Here is a 13,769-nt window from a genome sequence, read left to right as displayed (position 1 = left end):
TGTTTCAACATTAATTGCATAGTATACAGGAGTAACCTACACAATTAAAGTAGTAATTATATTGTGTTGGGGGTATGTGTTAGTGTAATAATTACATTCCTATCACATTCATGCACGCTTTTCATTAGACAACGTTTAAAATTCCTCTTTGCCTTTTCATATACCATGCAGAAGTTTTTTCCCCTATATAAGCACGCTATTCCTTGTGAGTTTATTCACTCAAACACATATATTTTAGCAGACATAATAAAATACAAAAAAAAATGGATGCTGTCATCAGGCAAATAGTGGAAGAAATCAAGCAAGACATTATAGAGGCTTTTGAGCTGAAATTGGATGAGCTCATACACAAGTAAGACTGGGAGCTGGAAGAAATTAACAACAAGCTTGATACGCTTGTGATGTATGCAAGATTTGATAATCTTGTTGATGAAGATGCTCGTCCATCTGGTAGTGACGACGAAGATGATAATGATGATGATGATGATGATGATGATGATGATGATGATGATGATGATGATGATGATGATGATGATATGGACGATTAATTTTTCTTTTTGTTATTTATATTTATTTTGTTATTTATGTAGTTTAATTTATCTTTTTTGATGTTTAATGAAATATTCAGTTTTTGTTTTAAGTTTTTTCTGCGTTTTTTTAATATTAATTCTATTCAAAGTCGAAAAATAGCAGAGGAAATGAACTATATAAGTTCAGCAGGAATTAACAAAAACTAATCCGAATATTAAACATTTTTTGGTATGAAGTTTTTTCAAAAAATCATAATAAAATACACAGTGCTTGATGAAAACTTCAAGCATGAACTAAATATTCTTTTTAAACTTAGAAAATAATAGAACAATTAACAAAAACTTATCCAAAAATTACATATTGCACGACAAAATATTATCATTTTTAGCAGACGAACTAAAAAAACTTCAACATACAAAAAATTATATGAAAAATATTTTACATATTCCTGAAAACATAAGCATTTTTTGGTATGAAGTTTTTCCAAAAAATGATAATAAAATACATAGTGCGGGAGAAAAACTTCAGCTCCATCAGCCGAAGTTTTTACAGATTAACTAAAGAACTTTAGTACCTATGCTGAAGTTTTTTGTGCAATATGAAATTTTAATTTATGTTTTATTTTTTACCCAATGTAGGAGGAAAACTTCAGCTCCTCCTGCTGAAGTTTGTAAATATTAACTAAAAAACTTCAGCACCTATGCCGAAGTTTTTTGTGCAATATGAAATTTTAATTTATGTTTTTTTTACAAAGTGTAATAGGAAAACTTCAGCTTCTCCTGCTGAAGTTTGTAAATATTAACTAAAAAAGTTCAGCACCTATGCCGAAGTTTTTTGTGCAATATGAAATTTTAATTGATGTTTTATTTTTTTACTCAGTGTAATAGAAAAACTTCAGCTCCTCCTGTTGAAGTTTTTAAATATTAACTAAAAACCTTCGGCACCTATGCCAAAGTTTTTTGCGCATAGGTGTTTTAAATATCCAAACACTCATATAATGTTTTAATATAATTTTTTCTTTGTTGTGTTATTTGCCTGCTCGTTTTGCTGAATTTTTTAGATATGAACTAAATAACTTCAACTTGTTTCAGCATATTTGTCGGATTAGAATGTTAGAATTCATCGTCAAATAGATTTAGAATGCAAATTCAACATATCAGTGAAGTTCGTCAAACAACTTCAATTAATCAATCAGAAAACATGTAATTCAAAAACTATTTTGAATTCTGAAGATGAATTTGAATACTTACAATGTATTTTGTAATTTTGAATTTGGAATTTGAATCTGGTTCAAATCTGATTTGCGAGAGGCGATCTCAGGAGAGACGGACTGATGAAGGAGATACGAAGAAGATCTGGAATTTAATTCTGGGTATGCTTGATGCATCTTTTATATATTTTGGAAGGGGTATAATGGTCATATTATTACGAATTTTTTATTAGTTGATTACAAAATCAATAGTTTTTAAAAATCGGGTACGGCTGCAAATCGCCCCACCACTGACCTCCAAAGAATCAAAGGGGGTCCGGTCCTTATTGGATATTTAGTAGGTGGATCCAATTTTTATACCTGCTTCTTTTAACAGAATCATGCATGAGACATGTATACAAACATTTTTTTTTTTTTGAACTTAATATACAAATCTTAGTGACCTAGAATTCGCGCGGGGCGAGCGGACCCACTAAGGAGAACCTCTATGTACCAGAAGTTTATTTGTTCTGAGGGCTCGAACTCAAAATATTTTATTAATATTAAAGGAATCGGATTATCCGCGCCCCTCCTTGATAGTATTATCTCAACCTAATGTCATGCCTAACTCTATTGGTCATAAACTAGGAGTATGTGTAGAAAAGAGGACCTCTTACGTAAAAGGCTACTGGTATATGTCACAATAGCAATAATTTGAGAATGATTGGGACTTCAAACAATTTGTTGGTTTGTCAATGTGCAGTGAAGTACTATTGTACTACAGGTCTATTCAGAAGAGGGACTGGTTATTTATTACTTCTATGTGATTGCCCAATTTGAACAAGTGCGCTATTGTCTGTACTGTGAAAGAAGTAGATAACAAGCAAATCATAATGTACAGGTTAGAATTAATAAAGGACACTTAACCACTAGTCCACTATACCCAATCACTTTTTTTTTTTTCATCCTGTGTTTTTGTATTCGCATTAAAGAGGACTGACTTTGGAAGATACGAGAAGAGGTCGAGGACAACTTAACAAGCATTTGGGAGAGGTGATCGGGCAGGACATGGCGAAACTTCAGATTTCCGAGGGCATGGCCCTTGATAGAAAAATGTGGAGGTCAAATATTAGGGTTGTAGGTTAGGGGGTAGTTGAGTCTTTTTTTTAGTTCGTACCTTTGTGAGGCTAGTCTGATAGGATTTTTGTCTTAGACTGCTGGTGGTTAATGTTGTGTCTTACTACTCTTTCGTTTTTTATAGTGTCGGGTCTATTTACTGGCTATCACTTTTGCTTTTCATCTATTTTCTGGTCTTTATGATGCTGTTATTATTCCTATGGTATCTGTTGGTGCTACTGATATTGTCTCTTTTCGTCTTTATGAGCCGAGGGTCTTTATGAAACAACCTCTCTACTCCCTCGGGATAGAGTTAAGATCAGCGTACACACTACTCTCCCAGACCCCACTAGTGGAATTTTATTGGGTCGTTATTATTGTTGTTTTTGTTGTATTGAAGCCTCAATTAATTCGGATTTATGTTGCGTAAGGTCCCTCAAAGGGAAGAGCTATCTAATTAAGATTTTATTCATTTTCAAACATCTAACTGGAGACCTCTAGTTTAAGGTAAAGGAATCTTATCCATCCTATCACAACTAGGGCTGCTTATCGAGTGGATTGGGCGGTTATTTACTCTTAACGGTTTGGCTTATCAGTTATCGGCTTTTAAATGTATTAATCCGCTAGCCACCCGATAAAATATCGGGCGGATTGGTATCGGTTTAGCTCTTATCAGACGGTTATCGGGCGGTTTATCGGTCTAATTCAATCTATATTACGTGCATTAATCTATATTGCGTGCATTAATCCTAGAAAATGCAATACATGAAAGACAAGTTGTAGTAGCTTCATAATGCTTACTTCAGAAGTTAGCACTAATATACATTTTCATTGTTGTGTATTTTAACACAAAATCCAGTTAGACTTAATAGGAAATAAGCAAACCGGAAGTCATACCAGTCATACTGAAGTATGGGGATTCTGAATGTCACCAATGAGTTGTGATGGTTAGTCATAGCTCTAGACTTTAATCTAGGACCATCAAAGAGACTGAATTTGGCAGAAGAATATATATATATATTATTAACGGGTTAATGGATTATCCGTTAAGAAAATTGAATAATCCGTCCTCAAATCGATAAGCCGTTAATAAAGAAATTTCAATCCGTTCCCCGTCCATTAAACCGTTAACCCATTAAGCTTTGATTTCAATTCGGTTTTCGATTTCGGTTCGGTTTTGAACACCACTAATCACAACTTCTGTGTTTATTATCTAATCAATTGTCAGTACCTTTCCTTTTCTTCCCTTCTTCCTCAGTTTTCCTGCCTCCACACTGCTTCATACTTCCAACTATAGATTGTTACAATGTGTCCCACTTCATCGTGGTGCCTTTTTGGAGTCTTTATTGCTTATTATTTTATTCTTGAATTGTAAATTTTCACTGTTCCCTTATGTGCTTTTCGGAAATTTGCCTTTTGCACATTATTATATATACATATACCTAATACGTGTATATTGACAACGAGAAATAATTTTTCATTATCAAATGTTGTTTAATCTAATATAGCGATTCATTATACTCTTTTTTCCAAGTTATCAATCCTGCTATCTTGGGGGAATAAAGCGTAGGCGAATTCGATCTCAACAATTTTGGCTTAAATTTTATATATATATTAAAGAATTCACTAAATAAGTACAAATAACAAATTTCAAATCCATTAAATCAAATGGGCTGCTCGATTTCATAAAGTTAAATCATGAATCCGCCTCAACTTGTTATACTGACATTACTTTAATTTTCATTAGCTTTTAACTTGTCTTATAGTATAGAAGTTCTTTTACCTGTTAGACCGTTTAGTGTAAGATTTCGGGCAAACGGCACAAATAGCCACTAAAAGCTGTGGCTTTTATTTTAAAGCCACTGTTTTCAATGTATTTAGACTTTAGCCACTCCTTTTAAAAAACTTATACCTGACTGGACGAAAATACCCTTCTGGTATAACTTATACCTACGCTATCAACACAAGCAGCAGTTACACAAAGAGAAGAAGCGAGCAACAGCAGCAGCGGCGATCAACTGAGGACGAACCACCATTTCTCTTCCCGATTTCAAAAATTCAGCAATCTAATCCAAAAAAACAACATAGATAAACAGTAAGTTGTAATTTCATGTGTTTCTATCAATTTTTATTTCGCTATAGTTATACTTTTTTAGATCTGTATTGATTTGATTATCTATTAGATAAGAATTTGATTTTTTTTTGAATTTCTGGATTGATAAATTTATAGACACCTCCTCCTATGATAGTTCTGTATTCCGGACATAGTATCTTCATTTTGGAAATTGAATTCAAAAAAATAAGAACACTATGTCCTTAACTTTGATTCTACTGGCCTCATTTTGCAAATTGAATAAAAAAAACTTAAGGACAAAATGTCCTTCACTTTGTTGTTGTTCTTCTGTATACAAAGTCCTGTAGCTTGAGTTTCAAATTGTATGTTTTAATTTCTGGTTCAAATGTTAAGGACTGACAGTCCTTAACTCTTAAATACATGTTTAAATGTTAAGAACTAGCAGTCCTTAACTTTTAATTCCATGTTTAAATGTTAAAAGACAGGCAGTCCTTAGCTTTTAATTTCTGGTTCAAAAGTTAAGGACTGGTAGTCCTTAACTTTTAATTCCATGTTTAAAACTTAAGGACTGACAGTCCTTAACTTTTAATTCCATGTTTAAAACTTAAGGACTGGCAGTCCTTAACATTTAATTCCATGTTTAAATGTTAAGGACTGAGAGTTCTTAACTTTAATTACATGTTTAAATGTTAAAGGACTGGCAGTTCTTAACTTTAATTACATATTTAAATGTTAAGGACTGACAGTCCTTAACTTTAATTACATGTTTAAATGTTAAGGACAAACAGTCCTTATCTTGGTCTTGCACTTACAGTACACCTGTTCTTAATTCTACAAGGATTGCTTTATAATGTATGTCCTTTGTTTCCCATTCTCTTGACTTGTAGGATGGAAACAATATGCATAATAGTTGCTTTTAATGGTATATGGACTGAAGACTATAAATATCTTGATCATCAAACAAAGCTTTTCCTAGCACCTGAGTCAATTCAGTTTGAAGATTTCGTTAAACAGATTTTTGAGCTTATTGAATTGGATAGAGAAAAGTTTGAAATAGTGATATGGTTTGATATCAACCTTGGAACAAGCAAAGGAATGCTTGTATCCAAAGATTTAGATCTTCACACATGTATAGAGTTGCTAAAAACTCATTCACTCTTCAAGAGCTGTCGTTTCATAGTTGATATTTCGGAAAGAGTTTTTGCATCAACAAGCAATGAACATGCCAACACAAAAACTCAACATGACAATCAAGAGCGATGCCAACAGATAGTTGAAGTAGATATGGTTGAAGCTCAACCATTAAATGAAGAGGTGCATCAAACATTTGATTCTATTCAAGTAGAAGGACAAAGTATTATAGAGAATGACAACGAACAAGCTTTGGGTATTCAAGTCTTAGAGAGTACACCGGTAATCGAAGTAGTTGCTGACAAAACCTGCACTCAAATACCTAAACGAAGATCAAATTTGAAACAAAAAGAATCCCCAACTACGATATTAAGAGAAAATGCTTCTTTGGATCAAATAAAAGTCGGATCAGTATTTGACAAGAAGAAGAGCATAATTAATTGTTTTTCTAATGTAGCAATCAAAGGACATTTTGAATTCAAAGTTGTTAGATCAAGCTCAACAAGATATTCGTTGACATGCAATGATGATAGGTGTTGTTGGTATGTGCGTGCTTTCAGAATTAAAGACTCAACATTATTCAAGATAGTAAAGCTTGAGAAAAATCATGACTGCTCTGTTAACACTAGGAAAGCAGATCAAAGGCATGCTACTTCAAAGTTGATTAGTGGTTACATTATCGATAATCTTCGGGACCCAAGATTTGAAGTTACACCAGCTTTTGTCATGACAGAGATGCAAAAATTGCATGGACTAGACATTGGATATCACAAGGCGTGGCGTGCTATTCAACATGCTTCCGCTTTAATAAGAGGAAGTCCCGAAGAAAATTATGAATTATTGTGTTCATACTTGTATATGATGACAAGTAAAAACCCGGGAACTTATACTAACATAAAGATAGACGACAACAACAGGTAAACAATTTAGGACATGCTGTCTTTAGCCTTGTTAACTTTTGAGTTATAACCAGAAGTTGAGGACTGCCTATCCTTAAGTTTTGAACTTGTAATTAAAAGTTAAGGACTTCCAGTCCTTAAGTTTTGAACTTTGAAATAAAAGTTAAGGACAGCATGTCCTTAACTTTATAACTTGTAAATGTAAGTTAAGGACTAACAGTCCTAAACTTCGGGTATTTTAACCTTGTTTTATATTGTATTTTCAGGTTTCTTTATATGTTTTACGCATATGGATCATCGATAGCTGGTTGGAATCATTGTAGACCAGTGATTGCTATTGATGTGACTTTTTTGAAGTCAAAATATCGTGGTGTTTTAATGATTTCAGTTTCAAAAGATGCAAATAACCAAATTTTCCCATTAGCCTTTGGAATAGCAGAATCTGAAAACAACAATTCCTATGAGTAGTACTTTAGTCAGCTTCGCAATGCAATTGGGAGCCGTGAGAATTTGATTTTTTTATCAGACAGGTATCAAGCTATTGCAAATGGCATTGTAAAGGTATATCCTGAAAGCCATCATGGGATTTGCATCTATCATTTGGAGCAGAACCTAAAGCGAAGAAAGGTGAAAAGTGAGGTCATAAAACTTTTCCAAAGTGCTGCAAGAGTATACAAGCGTAAAGAATTTGACATATACATATCAGATATTGCAAATGTAGATAAGAAAACTTATGACTACTTGATGGAAGAACCACCAGAAAGATGGGCACGTTCTTGTAGTCCACAACGAAGATATGACATGCTCACAACAAACATAGTTGAGTCGATGAATTCAGTGCTATTAGAAGCAAGGGAGCTGCCTATACTAAGAATGATGGATTTCATTCAAGTGAAGCTACAACATTGGTTTTATGAAAGAAGAAATAAAGCAGAAGGAACATTTTATGATGTTTCTTGTTGGGTAGAGGAGGAATTGAAGAACAGAATAGATTTAGCATTTACTTTGAACGTAAGTATTATATTTTATGTTTATATTATGATTTTGACATTTTTTAACATAATGTACTCACTTATAATTTTTCAACATTGAAGGTCTTCCCTGTTGATTCATGGCGTTATAGAGTTGAAGAAGAAGGAATAACTTTCTTGGTGGACTTAAACAAAAGAACATGTGATTGTTTTCAATTTCAACTTGATGAATTACCATGCATACATGCAATTGCAACTATCGAGAAGAGAAACATCAAGAAGTCTGACTTTTGTTCGCACTGGTACTTAAAGGAATCTTGGTTGAAAACATATGAAAGACAAATACATCCTGTAGGACATACTGATTCATGGATTGTACCAGAGAGTGTTAAGTCACAAATTGTTAAACCTCCAGATTTCAAAGTGCCACCAGGTAGAAGGCAAAAGAAAAGGCATATTCCTGCTACCGAGCCATCAAAAATAACATTCAAATGTGGTCGTTGCAGAAGAATTGGTCATAATAGAACAACTTGTATATATTCTCCGGCACTCCATCCATTTTCAAGAAAGCATAGAGAAGAGTAGAAATATACACTTATGTTTATCGACTCTTTTAAGTTTTTGCTATAGATTGTATTCATTATTATTCTAATTTGAGCGGATGCCTAGATTTTCAATATTTATATCTTGTTACGTTCTTTTAATTTCTTTTGAGTTCAACAATTAAAAGTTATTAACAGGAGTCAGTAAGTTCAACTTGCAATTTTGAAAACGTAATGACTGTCTGTCCTTAACTTTGAATTTCAAGTTCAAAAGTTAAGGACATGAGGTCCTTAAGTTATAGTCTCATGTTAAAAACTTAAGGACTGTCTGTCCTTAACTTTGAATTTTAAGTTCAAACGTTAAGGACATGAGGTCCTTAAGTTATAGTCCCATATTAAAAACGTAATGACTGTCTGTCCTTAACTTTGAATTTCAAGTTCAAAAGTTAAGGACATGAGGTCCTTAAGTTATAGTCCCATGTTAAAAACTTAAGGACTGTCTATCCTTAACTTTGAATTTCAAGTTCAAAAGTTAAAGGATATGAGGTCCTTAAGTTATAGTCCCATGTTAAAAACTTGAGGACTGTTTGTCATTAACTACAGGAGTCCTTAAGTTTGAAATACAAGTTAAAAACTTAAGGACTGTCTGTCCTTAACTTTAAATTTTAAGTTCAAACGTTAAGGACATGAGGTCCTTAAGTTATAGTCCCATGTTAAAAACTTGAGGACTGTCTGTCCTTAACTTTGAATTTTAAGTTCAAACGTTAAGGACATAGGTCCTTAAGTTATAGTCCCATGTTAAAAACTTGAGGACTGTTTGTCATTAACTACAGGAGTCCTTAAGTTTGAAATACAAGTTCAAAAGTTAAGGACATGAGGTCCTTAAGTTATAGTCCCATGTTCAAAACTTAAGGACTGTCGGTCCTTAACTTTGAATTTCAACTTCAAAAGTTAAGGACATTTGGTCATTAACTTTGAATTTGAAGTTCACTTACACTTAGTCATGAACAAATACTAACAAACTCAATGGACAAATCAACAGTTGAGAGAAACAACAAAATAAATAACAAAATGCCTTGACATAACTTTTGAAATTGTAATTTTGCATAGTTGTTACAAAAAATTACGCTATGCCAACAAAACAAAATATAAGTGCCTTTTCACAAATTTACAGAATATTTCAGAACTATCCTAAACTGGCATAATTCAGATGTCACCTTTACAACAATTTTATACAAAAATAACACCTCAATTTCTTTACAACTCCTTTGGACAGAATGTTTCATTTTCACTCTCATAATCATCACCAACATTTTCTGGTGGAGTATCATAACCAGAATTTCTTTTCCATTCACCATGTGCCCAAAGATTTGCAGCAAGTTCTTTTCGAAAGTTTTTATGTCTTCGGGTTGGAATTGTTGCACGTCCTTTCCAATCATCAGCAACTCGGCAAATTTGATCAGGAATGCACCACAATCAGTCCTAAGAGAAATGTAAGATATGCAGTGAATTAAACAATAAATCTTAAGTACATATAAATAATATAACAAATAATAACACGTACGATCCAGTTTGGTGTGGTGATCTTTGCCACTGTATATCAAATTTATTGAAGACATTCCCAAAAGACTTGTGATTTTTGTCAAACTGTGAGAACTTTAGCAAATGGGGGATCATGCGTGCATACATTTGCATGTAGTTCATTCCTGCTTCATATGACTCACTGTATATGGAATCATATACATCAATCTTTTTTTGATTCAAGTCCAATACTCCCAACAAAAAGTGTGTCACAGCTTCATCATCTTCTGAAGGAAGCCGACATGGAAAAAAGATTTTGTCAACCTTAGTCCATGCAATTCCACATCTACGGCTGTCCCCCCATACATATGGTGTCAGAAATAACTGATTATCACCAGCACACCAAAACTCATCACTTGCATCTTCACTGAAATCTTTATACACAAGTGCCATATAATTATCAAAAAGAACATCAGTAGTTGTGCATCGAAAAGGATGATCGCGAGGGTGGTAGCATTCCTTCTTTCTCAGATAATAGAGAGCAATGTCAATATGCTTCACAAAAAGGCAAAAAATAAAACAAATCAATAACAAATCAGTCATAAAATAATGAAAAAATGATAAATTAATAATAGAAAAATAAATGCCTTGTGAATTATCTAACCTTATCATCAAGAACAAATTTGCTATCTGAAAGCTCAAGGAAAAACATTTTGCTACTGATTTTTTGATGATACAATTTGTATGGTTTTTTTCTCAAACTATTATCATCAGCATATAAATCAATTTGTCCCCTGAAAATTTTGAAAATGTCAAGTTAGAATTTTGAAAACTTTAATCTATAACTTAAGGACTAAGTGTCCTTAGCTTTTGAATTTGATACTCAAACTTAAGGATTGCATGTCCTTAGCTTATGAATTTTAAATTCAAACTTAAGGACAAGAAGTCCTTAAGTTTTAAACTTGAATCTATAAGTTAAGGACAGTTAGTCCTAAAATTAGTCTTACAATCACAAAAGTTAAGGATGTAGTGAAACACATTAAGAGACTTAGTCTTTTTTGCGACCTCTCCTTTTCTCCTTGCCCAACCACACAATGAATTTCTTCACTAATTTTTCATCTTCTTTGGCATAATGAAAAATACACCTATGAGTATAGGTTGATTTTATCCAACCTGAACTCTTCAGAGTATTTTGATTGTCTGCCTTGGAACTTACTGCTTTTCCTTCCTTATCAAAGGAGATTTCAACTGCTAGCTTAACTTCTTGTTCCTTTTACCTCGACCAAGTTCTTCTTCAACATTTCCTTCACCCTCCATAGTCAAAGTCGCATCAATGTCCATTTGTATACTTGGAGGAGTAGGAGTAAGAAGAGAAAAAGACGGACTATCATAACCAATACTGTCTCTCTTTCTTTTCCTTGTATATTGGTTAAGATCGTCATCATTGGTGTCCTCTTTGTTTTCCTCTGCTGGCGACACTATATATATATATATATTCATATTAGTTTTCTGCAACATGTCAAATGAAGAGACAAAATATACACACACATTCATATTAGTTTTCTGCAACAGGTCAAATGAAGAGACAAAATTTCAATTGTACATATAATAATTAGGGCACAATCAGTACCTGTCTTCTCCGCAGTACCTTCTTGTGTTTTTTCAAGAGACAACTCAGCTAAAATATTGCGTGCAACATTTTCTTTTTCTTGCAATTCCACATTTTCTTTATCTTGCAGTTGTTCACCATGATCTTTAGATGCTTGTTGACAAGATTCTGCAAAAATATTTACAACAGCTAACATGTTAATAATCTTTAATTAAAACAAACATATATAAAATTAAAAAAGCACTGCCTAACCATTTGCAATATCCAAGATCATTCCAGCTACATCATCATCATCACATGTTGCATCTACAGATTTGGAACCAATCTCACTTCTGCCTATGTCTTGAGATTGTAGTCCTGTTTTCTCTTGATACTGCACTCCAGCTTCTTCGCTTGTTGCTTCAAAAGATACAATATATAATGAAATAAAGATACAATATATAATAAATTTTTTATCTAACCCTTGACTGGCACAAGTTTGAACTCCAAATTTTTCTTTGTATGACAGCGGTGTAGAGAGATCATACGTTCCTTCTAAGCATTTGCATACAATCTCGCTGATACTTGTCCCCAATGGACTTGTTAAATCCTCCTGTGATTGCAATCCACAAACTCTACAAATTTTCTCCGGCACTCCACAAACTGCTGCATGCACATGCATAGTTTATATGTATTAATCTATTGAATATACATTTCAACGAAAATCAAAATCAAAATCTATAACTAACCTTTCCCAATATCAGTAACATTTTCAGTTTCATCATCTAGATGTGCATCTCTAAATTCTCTTTCATACTGACCCTATGCATGCACATCCATATAATCACGTTCAACACCACCTGCATCTTGGTTGAATATGCCAGTACGCTCAGTAGCACGACAATGATCATCAACTCCATATTTTCTAATTGGAACACTAGATTCTCTATCTGTGTTCATCTGATCAGCTTTCCCAAACATGTTCATCAAAGTATCAAGCTTTGATCCTAGAGTTTTCTTTAAATCCTGAGAAAGCAACTAAGTTACAAAGAGAAGGACATGTTTAAAACTTAAGGACAGGCAGTCCTTAAGTTTGAACTTAAAGTTCAAAACTTAAGGAAATGCAATCCTTAAGTTTGAACTCCAAGTTCAAAAGTTAAGGACAAGAAGTCCTTAACTTTGAATTCCAAGTTCAAAACTTAAGGACATGATGTCCTTAAGTTTCATTTCAAAGTTCAAAAGTTAAGGACAAGAAGTCTTTATCTTTCAATTCCAAGTTCAAAATTTAAGGACACAAAATCCTAAAGTTGGACTAACTGAAATTACCTTGATTTCGTTCTCAATCTTTTTTCTGATACAACAATTTTCTGATTAACTCTGGTAACTTCTGCTTGCAAATCCTTCTTAAAACTCTCTGATAATCTCTGAATCAAAAAACATAATATAAAAAAAAAGGTGTTCGTACGCAAGAAATAATCAAATTAAAAACTAATACTATTCAAAGGCAGAAACACATACTCTAACAATTTCCTTAAGTACGCCTTCTTCAAATTGTGTGGAAGATGACCTTGAGCCTCGATCTTGTGAAACTGGCTCTTCCACACAAAGAGGCTCTGTATCTTCTTCTTCCACGGGAATAAAGGGTGACACTTCAATCAACTTAAACACCTATTATATAAGAAAAACTAAACATAAGTATACATAACTAAAACAAATAAACAAAAAAAGAGATAGTAATTACATTAACTTACTTTTTTATTATGGAAATATTTTCTACAAAGAGCATCAAATTGTGGAGACTTCATTTCAGAATAACATAACATTCGAGGATAACCAACTTCTTTGAAGTTCACAAATTGTTTCTCTTGGAAAATAGGAAGTACTTCCATAATCCAGACACAAAACGCAAAAGGAAAGCCAACTAAAGTGTAGCTATCAATATCTTTTTATTTCTTTTTCTCCTTCTGAACATCATTCTCATTTGATTTCAAGCAACTCTTCAATGATTTTAATAGCGTCTCATAAGCAAGAGATCCCCAGTTGAAGGAAGCGCAAAGTGCATCATCGTCAACAATTTTCATTATTTTCTCCGACACATTCCTATTTTTCCTCTTGCCCATCAAAACCGACTCAACAAAATAGAGTGTTGCCAACTTCAAAGCATCATCATCACTGCCAGCAAATGATGAATTTGTACCATGTGGGCG

This window comes from Nicotiana tabacum, chromosome 21, assembly GCF_000715075.1.
Source record: "Nicotiana tabacum cultivar K326 chromosome 21, ASM71507v2, whole genome shotgun sequence".
Taxonomy (NCBI): Eukaryota; Viridiplantae; Streptophyta; class Magnoliopsida; order Solanales; family Solanaceae; genus Nicotiana; species Nicotiana tabacum.
This window is presented reverse-complemented; position numbering follows the sequence as displayed.